This window comes from Silene latifolia, chromosome X, assembly GCF_048544455.1.
Source record: "Silene latifolia isolate original U9 population chromosome X, ASM4854445v1, whole genome shotgun sequence".
Lineage (NCBI taxonomy): Eukaryota > Viridiplantae > Streptophyta > Magnoliopsida > Caryophyllales > Caryophyllaceae > Silene > Silene latifolia.
Window position 1 is genome coordinate 238,120,355 of NC_133537.1, and position 12,431 is coordinate 238,132,785.

Consider the following 12,431-nt stretch of genomic DNA (forward strand, 5'->3'; position numbering starts at 1 on the left):
ATGATATGAATACATGAGGGAAAGTTATAAATTATTGTTAACTGATCAACATTAATCGGTAATGGTTGGCTGACTAGAGTTTGACATTACTGTCGTGTGACGGTGATGATCAGTTGATCCCTTAAGGTCATACGTATAGGGTAACACTCTTAATTGATAAATTAATTAATTGTATTATGATACAAGTTAATTAATCCTTTAAAATTAGATGATATTTTTATTGTTTATGAAACAATAATTGGAATGAATAATGTATTATAATTACAAGATGTTGTGAATTATAATTAAATGGTCCGTTTTAAGTATATTAAATCATATATTGTTATTTATGTCATTGCATGTGATTTATTTTATGTAATGATTTTTAATATGTTAAAAATGCATTGCTGTGAGATCCCTGAAAAAATCTTCTTTTTCGAAAATAAGTAAATAGGTGGAGTCGCCAGTAGGTTTTATAAAAAACATACAAAAATAAAGTTAACGGAAAAAAGCCCCTTTTGATCCCTGGTATGGGGACTGATCCGTTACTCCGGTCTGAACCAAAGATTGCGGATTCGGGGGTAAAGGTACGATCAGGGAAGGTGTTAGGCACCCGGATCGCCCATCAAACTAACGGCCTCTACTATTTATTTGTAATATTATATATTTGACGAAATTAAGACGAAAAGAAAAGAAAGTTAGTAACAAACTTTATACAATTATTTACAAGACAAATTAACTAGGTTAATTAACACAATAAATAGAGAAAATAAATAGAAGACAAACTAAAAGATTTAAATAAAAACAAAGAGTAAAGATGAAACTTATTTGAATCTGGTACCCTCAGGCCTATGTGGATGTTGACTATGAATGAATTTCGATTTTGTCGTTAATTATTGGCTCTTATGCGCTTATATGAAAATTGGGACAATTTATTGTATGTTTTGATTTTGAAGCTGGGATAGAATATTTGAGACGGAGTATTAGCGTATAGGATTTGATAGATTTGGTATTTGTGTGTGTTAGTGTATGGCTCGTCTGGAATATTTGTGTCCGTCTGTCCTCCCCTTCAATGGTCATGGTCTTGGATTATTTATAGTAACTCTGGGTTGGAGTTTGTGGATCACTAGAATTTGTCAAAGATAAGAATTTTGACAGTTTCACTAACTTTCCACCATTCGGATTCGTAATACAACGTAACTCATATACCATGGGCTCAATATCTATCTTTACTCTGTCGTTGACTTGTTGATAGCTGGATTAACCGAGTGGTACTTGTCTTCTAATTTCACCGACATATTTCTTTAATTAATGGGCCGGCCACTTTCCATATCTCTATCCAAATAACACAGTGCTTCTTTATCTTTCTTGACTTTTGTGTGTTCGGCCCATACATGTAATCTCATTTGACTCGATTTGGATCGGCTTATAGTTAATAAAATGGTTGACGGAATGAATGGAATATAGTGAGCTTAAAGATGGTCTCATGCCATTTCACCGAAAATCAAGCGTAAAGAGCCAATAATTATAACTTTGTCAATTTTCATTTAGTCATTTGGTTTTGGCCTCATCATCGGGTACCCATAAGGCTAGGTAGACATTTTGAGGTGTCTACAGAAGCCCCCACTTTGACCGAGTCTGAGTAAGACGAAGGTCAAAGTAGTCCGGTCGGGACAGATAAAGGATAAGAAAACGCTCGGGCCTCTTATATTACCCGTCCGGAGTAGCTGCGATCCGGATATAGAGGATCATAAAACTTTGTTTTATGACCTGGATCGAGTGGCATGACAAAACTTTGTTTCACGGCCTGGAATCAGATCGTATAGCTAAACTTTGTTTAGCTTAAAGGTGAGATCGTGAAATCTGATTTCCCGAACTCGGTTGCGTATCAGGGCCCGCCGACCAAGGGATGTTTCTTAGTTTTGCAGGTGAACAAAACGTGAAATTGTTTAGCTTCGCAGGTGAACGAAGCTGGACTGGTTAGTTTCGCAGTGAACGAATCGGATTGCTTTGCGGGTGAACAAAGCGGATTATTCCGCAGTGAACGGAATGAGATTGCTTAGCTTCGCAGTGAACGAAACCGGATTTGCTTAACTTCGCAGGTGAACGGTGGATTAGAACACAAAATTTGATTTTATGAACTAGGACGCGTGTCAGAGCCCGCCGACCAAGGTATTTCAAAAATTTTATTTTGAAAAAAGGATGGATAAGATCGTAAAATTTTATTTTACAAACTTAGATGCGTGTTAGAGCCCGCCGACCGATAGATTTGAAAATTGCAAAATTTTATTTCGCAAAAAGGGCAAGTTCAGAAAATTGTATTTTAAGAACTTAAAATGCATGTGAGGGCCTGCCGACCAATTGATTTGAAAATTGCAAAATTTTATTTCGCAAAAAGACAAGTTCAGAAAATTTAATTTTAAGAACTCAGATGCATGTTAGGGCCTGCCGACCAAAGGATTTCAAAATTTTATTTCGAAATAGATAGATTTGAAAATCGTAAAAATTTATTTCACGAAATGGGCTGGTTGATTGCGAAATTTTATTTCGCAAAAAAAAAAAAAAGAGAGATGTAATATTTTATTTTACAAGAATGGGTTTAAAACCGAGGAAACGCACACTTAAACACGGTGAGAAACAACCGGATAACTTAGTTGTCCCGTAAGTGAAGTGGATAAGTCCCTTTAACTTATCATTGTTATTGAAGCCGTCGTATGTTTTTGACAAAGGGGAAGTGAAAATCCATTTTGCATCCTTCACGATCATTCTACCAACAAGCTAATTGATGTTTAACTTATCGTCACTAGCTAAGTTGTGATCCAAGCTTTCATTTGTTTCTGAATCGCTTTTCTTCAATCGTCATAAATCCCAAAGCAATTATTACTTTGCACCTGAAATCAGCCCCAAATCAATTGTTAATTTGCTCCTACCGATCGGGAACAAGATGATGGTCTTCAAACGGAGTTTGCATGCTGGAATGCCAGATCAAGTTTTCCTCCGTATTATGACTTCAGGTTTTTTTTTCTCTTTTTAATGGCATCGCGTTCCTCCATCGAAGCTCCAATCAATCGTCACTTTGTGAATGAATTGATTTTAATTTCTTGCATTTGTTGCTGCCCATCAGAGAAAACGCCGATCAATTTGACTATCCTTATATGGGATGAGATCAGCGGTTTTGTGCCGCCATTTGAGCCCCCAATTGGCGATCGGATGTCTAATGAAGGAGCCCCGTCGAAGTAAGTGCTTCCTCTTATTTTGTTGATTGATTTTGATTTTGAAGTTATGTTCTTAAAATGATTGCTGAAATGTACTATCCTGATTTGGGACAGCAGCTGTGCCGTCGTAGCCATCGTCTTTGCAATAGATTGGCGACGAGTTGACTGATAAAGGAGCACTGTCGAACCTCTTGGCTGTGATTTTGATCGGATTTCCATTCTTGCTTTCAAGCTCCAAATCAGATCGTAAGTATTCTGTCTCTTTACTGACTGACTTCAAATTCATGCTTTTTTTCCGTTCCGTATTTTCACTGGTCAAGTCGTATGCTTGATGATTGAACCGATAATTTTATCGGGTCTCGCGAATCAAGTCGTGTGCCTGACTCAATTGATGGCGCAATTGTGACATTAATGCCAAGCTTGACTGATAATATGATTGAACTGAAATTATGCTTTTTTTTCCTCCTAAATCAAGTGGTGTGCTTGAGTGTTTACAATACAACTACCTCAACAATATGATCATGATTTTGATGATGATGATGATGATGCATGATAACATATGATGCTGACGATGTATATACTAATGACGATTTTAACGTGCTTGAGACAACAAGTACCACACTAGCCAACTGACGATGCATTATATCTAAAATAGACTATAGAAACGTGATACATCCATTACTAGTCCTGTTAATTTTTTTTTCTAAAAAAAAAACGTGTTATTGAGCATGATCCGGGACAGGGACGGAGTATTCTAGTCCTAGCTGCTTAGGTGTTGTGCCTATTGAGTTGTTACCAAATTGTACGTCCTTACAATATTATTGGTCACGGCTGTCTTCTAAATTGTTAACACATGCATAATGACTTTTCCCTTAGGCCCTTCGTTTTGGCTGAAATTCTTCTATTTAGATTCCCTGTGACACAATCCTCCAGAGGCTGCTTGTTGTGGTAGCCCCCTGTTCAGGTCTTTCTTCTGTTTATTTTTTTTTCCGACCTGGTGTGGGTCGTGATTGTCCCCATGTTACATCAGTGTCTTTCACACACGTGCTACTGTTTTTTTTTTCTTTTTTTTTTTTCCGACCTAGTGTGGGTCGTGATTGTGCCATTTGTTTTTTCTTATTTTTTTTTGCCTTGGATTTTGAGATTTGTAAAATGAGTTTTGCCCTCTTTACAAGAACAAGCTCGGCTAATTACCCAAAACTGATACTATAGAAATAAAATACTTTTGTGACCGTATAAGTGTAGTGTACTTCCACCGAATTCTTAGATGCTAAACGAGGGTGATAAATGGAATGGAGTAGAAGGGTCTATGGTGTTAGAAGACACTGGAGATCTGTGTGCCTCTCTCACTCACCTAAATGAATGAAAGGATCGTCCCAAGAGGTAAGGAGACAAAGTAACTGTGGATTGACTCGTCTGAGAGATGAAAAAGTGACTACCCTGCAATTTGATTGCAAATTTGACTGGAATTTTTTTTCCCTGGAACTTTTTTTTCGTCTTTTTTTTTTTTTTTTTTTTTTTTGTGTCTTTTTGACTGGAACTTTGTTTTTGTCTTTTGAATTTTTCCTCTTTTTGACTAGAACTTTTTTTTTTGTCTTTTGCATTTTTGAGATTTTTGATACGGGATAAAATTGCAACTTTGCTGATTTTTTTCTTTTTGAATTTTTGAGACTTTTGACATTGGAGTTGATTGCAAATTTGATTGGAATTTTTGTTTACTTGTGAATTTTGAATCTTTTGAAACTGGAGTTGTATCTATTTGAGATCATAACTTTTCTCTTTGAATATTTGAGAGTTTTGAAACTGGATATGGATATATTTGAACTTGCATAGGTACTTAGACTCACATCTTAAGTTCATTTTAAGGGACTAGTGGTCACCTATAAAATAGCACGGAGTGCGCGCTCCCTTGTCTTATTTGATATTTTTGGGCAGAGAATCTGGTTTAAATATTTTTGAGCTAGTTTTCTAGCACCAGTGATAGTGGATGATAAGATTTGGATATTGATCGGTTATATGAGATTTGTGCTCATCTGGTAGTCACACGGAATATGGTAAATTGACGAATCTGATAGATAGAGAGTTGTGCTCATTTGGTAGTCATGGAAATTTGACGAATCAGGTAGAAAGATGGAGTCTCCAAACCTAGAGGTCACCTAGAGACACGGCGATCAAGGAATTATCACACCACAGAGATGGAAAAGATGGTCAAATGCACGCCCTCGTTTAGGCTGATTCTAAGAGGTCGATTAATCTACACTAAAAAGATACGCCCTAAAGTATTTCAAGTCTATTCTACTAGTTAAGGGTAAAAAGTAAAACAAGTGACTAATAAAAATAACATGTGCTCATTTTTTTTGGACGCAAAAAGGACTTGGATGGTCCTATCTTAATTAGACACTTATGTAAACTAGTGTTTTTTTTAGGTAATGTCAGGAACACTCGTATGAGTTCATATGACTATAAGAGTGAATTTTCTTATTCTATTGACATTTGTTCTTACTCTTAGTGTTTTTTATAAATATGTCACGGAGAAAGGACTTGGATGGTCCTAATTTAAGCAAATTTTGATGGAAACTACATGTGAGTTGGTATTGTCTAGTCTTCTTGTACCCTTCTTTTGTTCCCAAGCTAGAGTGGCTATTAAAATTAGGGTCTTGTTTCCTCCTCCCCATCCCGGATCATGACATCTTAGCTTTAGAAAATAATTTTTTTTTTAGCAAACAGGACTAGAATGGAGTTAAATTAAATAGTGAATGCACATGTATCTAATGCTAGCTAAAGCTAAGACCTGAATGCAAAGACCTGTTCTTTTTTTTTTTACATGAATGCAAAGGTCGAGCTAAATTAGGTGCCGGTATTACTGTTGACGCGTGACTGACTGAAGGACTGAACTATTTTTTTTTTATTTTTTTTTTTATTTTGGGTGTGCAAGACCGGCTGATAGAATGCCGAACTGACATGTGAACTACCTAAATGCAAAACCTATATATTGTCCTATGATGGTTCATGATGATGCGAGACGGAATGCAACCAGACACGAGCCAAATGGTGACAGCCTACCGAGTATAAGCTATATGCAAATGCGAGGTAAAATTGCAAGCGAGGTAAATGCTATTTGAAAACAGGGACATCCTAATGTGACCTTGGAATGTAGACTCAATGGATCAAATGCACGTTAGGACGCTTGATTAATGGGATGCGCAAAGCTTTAGCCATTGTATAATTATATTTATCTACTTTATTCTAACCAGTTATGGCTATGTGGGATGCAATACTACATGCAAGGACTCAATGCAAATGCAACCATGACTAATTTACTACTGTAAGTACGTATGTGAGATTTTTTGTATGCTGGTGACTAATTTACTACTGTAAGTACGTATGTGAATGCATACTACTTATCCTAGTTAACACATGTAGAACACATTCTATTTATCATAATTTTTTTTGGTTAATTTGTTACGAGTAAGATTATGTCAAAAATTAACAAACAAGACACATAATATAGCCTAACAAAGGTTCTACGGGATCTATGGTTAGGTTTATGGCTGGCAATTGGGTACTCACAACATTAAAATACCCGAGGGTATCTCTCGCTTTTGTGCTCCCCCAGTCATATGGACCAGACGAGTTGCCAAAACGCGACGTCATGAGGTGGAAAATACGTGTAAGGCCTAGTCGGTCGAATGAACCTTCTAAGTATACAACATACTTTACCGAGGGTGAATTAGGGTAGCTTAGAATGACATAATATTGGCTTACGGAGAGCCTATGTCTCTTTTGTCTTTTCAATAAACATGCTGGTAATAATACAATTGACAAAATAGACGACCGAATAAAGCATACAATTCCACGCATGAGAAACGAGAGAGTGGTAGAACAAACTTACGTAACATAATGAAATTGGCCAAAAGCATATTGGTAATTGCATGCAAACAAACTAGAAAACAAATTCATGACAAACTCGTTTTCCTATTGGTCAAATATATAACTTTACAAATAAATTTCAAGTCTTACCCTCTAAGTCCCCAGCAGAGTCGCCACTGTGAGATCCCTGAAAAAATCTTCTTTTTCGAAAATAAGTAAATAGGTGGAGTCGCCAGTAGGTTTTATAAAAAACATACAAAAATAAAGTTAACGGAAAAAAGCCCCTTTTGATCCCTGGTATGGGGACTGATCCGTTACTCCGGTCTGAACCAAAGATTGCGGATTCGGGGGTAAAGGTACGATCAGGGAAGGTGTTAGGCACCCGGATCGCCCATCAAACTGACGGCCTCTACTATTTATTTGTAATATTATATATTTGACGAAATTAAGACGAAAAAAAAAGAAAGTTAGTAACAAACTTTATACAATTATTTACAAGACAAATTAACTAGGTTAATTAACACAATAAATAGAGAAAATAAATAGAAGACAAACTAAAAGATTTAAATAAAAACAAAGAGTAAAGATGAAACTTATTTGAATCTGGTACCCTCAGGCCTATGTGGATGTTGACTATGAATGAATTTCGATTTTGTCGTTAATTATTGGCTCTTATGCGCTTATATGAAAATTGGGACAATTTATTGTATGTTTTGATTTTGAAGCTGGGATAGAATATTTGAGACGGAGTATTAGCGTATAGGATTTGATAGATTTGGTATTTGTGTGTGTTAGTGTATGGCTCGTCTGGAATATTTGTGTCCGTCTGTCCTTCCCTTCAATGGTCATGGTCTTGGATTATTTATAGTAACTCTGGGTTGGAGTTTGTGGATCACTAGAATTTGTCAAAGATAAGAATTTTGACAGTTTCACTAACTTTCCACCATTCGGATTCGTAATACAACGTAACTCATATACCATGGGCTCAATATCTATCTTTACTCTGTCGTTGACTTGTTGATAGCTGGATTAACCGAGTGGTACTTGTCTTCTAATTTCACCGACATATTTCTTTAATTAATGGGCCGGCCACTTTCCATATCTCTATCCAAATAACACAGTGCTTCTTTATCTTTCTTGACTTTTGTGTGTTCGGCCCATACATGTAATCTCATTTGACTCGATTTGGATCGGCTTATAGTTAATAAAATGGTTGACGGAATGAATGGAATATAGTGAGCTTAAAGATGGTCTCATGCCATTTCACTGTGAGATCCCTGAAAAAATCTTCTTTTTCGAAAATAAGTAAATAGGTGGAGTCGCCAGTAGGTTTTATAAAAAACATACAAAAATAAAGTTAACGGAAAAAAGCCCCTTTTGATCCCTGGTATGGGGACTGATCCGTTACTCCGGTCTGAACCAAAGATTGCGGATTCGGGGGTAAAGGTACGATCAGGGAAGGTGTTAGGCACCCGGATCGCCCATCAAACTGACGGCCTCTACTATTTATATGTAATATTATATATTTGACGAAATTAAGACGAAAAGAAAAGAAAGTTAGTAACAAACTTTATACAATTATTTACAAGACAAATTAACTAGGTTAATTAACACAATAAATAGAGAAAATAAATAGAAGACAAACTAAAAGATTTAAATAAAAACAAAGAGTAAAGATGAAACTTATTTGAATCTGGTACCCTCAGGCCTATGTGGATGTTGACTATGAATGAATTTCGATTTTGTCGTTAATTATTGGCTCTTATGCGCTTATATGAAAATTGGGACAATTTATTGTATGTTTTGATTTTGAAGCTGGGATAGAATATTTGAGACGGAGTATTAGCGTATAGGATTTGATAGATTTGGTATTTGTGTGTGTTAGTGTATGGCTCGTCTGGAATATTTGTGTCCGTCTGTCCTCCCCTTCAATGGTCATGGTCTTGGATTATTTATAGTAACTCTGGGTTGGAGTTTGTGGATCACTAGAATTTGTCAAAGATAAGAATTTTGACAGTTTCACTAACTTTCCACCATTCGGATTCGTAATACAACGTAACTCATATACCATGGGCTCAATATCTATCTTTACTCTGTCGTTGACTTGTTGATAGCTGGATTAACCGAGTGGTACTTGTCTTCTAATTTCACCGACATATTTCTTTAATTAATGGGCCGGCCACTCTCCATATCTCTATCCAAATAACACAGTGCTTCTTTATCTTTCTTGACTTTTGTGTGTTCGGCCCATACATGTAATCTCATTTGACTCGATTTGGATCGGCTTATAGTTAATAAAATGGTTGACGGAATGAATGGAATATAGTGAGCTTAAAGATGGTCTCATGCCATTTCACCGAAAATCAAGCGTAAAGAGCCAATAATTATAACTTTGTCAATTTTCATTTAGTCATTTGGTTTTGGCCTCATCATCGGGTACCCATAAGGCTAGGTAGACATTTTGAGGTGTCTACAATTGCATGAACATATGTCTAATAACATGTAATATTTGTCACAACTACAATTGACAAAATAACAAAGTTAAAATGGAAATCCATTTTACAAATGGAACTCCATTTTACAAATGGAGAACCGGTTTTCTCCATGTAGTGGGGGGAAATGTTGCTTTTATCTTAATTGTTTAAGACAACCTAATTATGATTAGGTTTAGGCATGCAAACCTACATTTCCTTGTGAAGAACAATTTGTAGAAACAAAGAGCATGCATTGGCCTTCTGTGACCCAAGGGTGTCGGCACCCCTCTCTCCCCTACATAAAATGAGAATTGTTTTCTCATTCATCATTCATACTAATGCCATAATTTATTTTAGTTCTCTAAAATTATTTTTGAGAGAGAAAGAAAATATTATAACATCATTCTAAAATACTAATATTAAGATCTAATTCCTAGTAGTAGTAATAATTCATATTAGTTAAATTTAAAGGAACATCTACTAATTTCTAGTAATAAAATTAGTAAATGTATTAAGAGGGATTACCTTGGTACAATCCTTAAGGAGTAGATCTTGCAATTGGATCTAAGGTTTTTGGGGCACTCGGTTTTTCTTAAAGAAGACTAATTTGGTAGGAGACCAATTAGTATAAACCTATTTGGCCACCATTGTAAGAATGACTAATTCTTCTCTTTTATTTAATTTGTTTTGCATGCATAAGATCTTATATTAGTTTTATGACTAAACTAAATCACTTAGTTATTAGAGATGTCTAATAAGAGATTAATAAATCTTACATCGTCATGCTACCTAGGGTTTGCTAAATTTGTAATACTACGGTTTTCTAAATCTGTTACTCGACCGAATATGGCTTACTCGGCCTAGTAACGCGTCGTGTATTTCTGGTCAAGCTACTCGGCCGAGTACTCTATACTCGACCTTGTATCTGGTCTGATGGGGATTATTTCCGCGGTTTGATTTAGAGAGGATTAGAGTTATAAAACGGGATTTACAGTTTCATAATTACTTTTTACCAAAACCTAAACCTTCAAACGTAACTCTAATCATCTCTAATCTCTCTTAAGTTCGTGGAATGCTCATGAGTCTTGTTCGTTCCTCTCTTGTATCGATTGTGTCGGTAAGACACTAGTCCTATGAGTTTTGTCCACTTGTCATTTAGGGTTTACCCTAGTTTTTTGATTTGGGGGAAAAGGGATTTTGGCATAATTGTGATTGGAATTATATGGTTATTGTTAAGTGGAGATTTCATAGAGGAGCCGTTCTAGCTTTCTTGATTGACTCGTATCAGATTTGTGCTAAGGTAGGGTTTCCCTACTCAGTTGATTGTATAATTGATTTAAGATGCATTGTTGTGATTAATTGGTATGATTAATATTGTTGATTGATTGTTGTTGGTGGATTTGAGTATGAGGTATTGGAGTTGAGATGGTTGATGATGTTTTCAAGGTGCGTCCTCGGCTGAGTGGAGTCACTTGCGGGAGTGGCTTCACGGCCATGATTCGCCCCTTGTGGAACCCGCCACAACAGGGGACGTGCACATTAATAAACATGGGGTATTGCTCGTGTGATGAGTGGGGCTTAGGTGGGCAACGATACGGTCCCACACTGGCAGGGCTATACACTTTAGTGTATAGTCAGTAATGAGTTGTGATTGGGAGATGGAGATTGATGATGGAACAGTTGTTTACCTTTGTTGCATTTTGTCTTATTTTGATTATGCAGTGAACTGACCCCGTTGTTATTTTGTAAAATTTGTGGTGATCCATTCAGGGATGGTGAGCATATTGTGACAGGTGATGATGGTCTTTAGCTATGGGGATCGGATGGAGAGTCATCACTTCGTGTCTAGCTTCCGCTATTACGAGTTTAGCTGCTTAAGACTTCAGTTGATTTGAGTATTAGTAAACATTTGTTTTGATTTGGTTTTGGAACTTTGTAAACTTTAACTTATATACTTTAGTAAATGTTGTGGAATGGTTTCTTTTGATATATTAACCTCGGGCAACTGAGATGGTAACAGTCTCTCATGCTAGGGTCGTCCTTGGTAAGACACCTTGGTATGTGGGGGTGTTACAAGGTGGTATCAGAGAAACGATTCTGGAACCTAAAACCAATGAACCTAATGAACATAAGGAATCTAAATAAAATGAACCCGAGGAGAGTTGTTTGGAGCTACCGCAAAGACTTGGGAGACGTCCCGAAGTCGCATTGAGGCCCTTATAATTTCGAGCCGGTCAACATGGGGGTGTCTTGGGAATCGTTATGTAGTTGGAGAATGTGTGTGGTACTAGTAATTGTGGTTTGTATGAAATTGTTGGATGAAATGAGAAGGTGAATTGTGTAGTTGAACATGATAGACTTTGAGCATGATATGTGATTTATTACTTGGCTTTTGAAAAGGGTAGTAAAGTGTTGTATATAGAATTGCATTTTTAAGTATGTTATCGTAAGTTTATAGCATGTTTTTGGCTTGAGTCGGCCGAGCAGGGCGGGTACTCGACAGAGTAGGGGATACTCGACCGAGTAACCAAGTACTTGACCGAGTGTTCACTGGTGTGTATATAGCAGTAGCTACTGGTTGTGATCACTCGGCCGAGTAATAGTTGTACTCGACCGAGTATGTTTTCTGTGTTTTTGACGTTGGCTACTGGAGTGGAATACTCGACTAAGCAGTAGCATTACTCGACCGAGTAGTCCATACTCGACCGAGTATTTCACCATACTCGGCCGAGTGCTTCTTTGGCAGAGGGTCTTGTTTATTTTGAGTTGTAGGCTATGTGCTTACATTTCTTTGCTTCTATCAGCTCAAAATGCCGCCAAAGAAGTCAGCAACATACATACAAGCCACTGAGATGACTGTGGATGAGGTTGCCCGTATGATTGAGTAGCAAGA

General features: G+C 36.8%; 1 long non-coding RNA gene across 2 annotated transcripts; it reads left to right on the plus strand.

Annotated features, from left to right (window-relative positions):
• Positions 1-2,622: 2,622 nt before the first annotated feature.
• LOC141623853 (uncharacterized) lies at positions 2,623-6,652 on the plus strand. 2 transcript variants are annotated; one of them, XR_012533675.1, is made up of 4 exons: positions 2,623-2,993; positions 3,104-3,215; positions 3,309-3,440; positions 6,130-6,652. It is a non-coding gene; the product is annotated as an uncharacterized LOC141623853 (long non-coding RNA). The 2 variants fall into 2 exon arrangements; XR_012533674.1 differs by having other exon boundaries at positions 3,312-3,440.
• Positions 6,653-12,431: the final 5,779 nt, after the last annotated feature.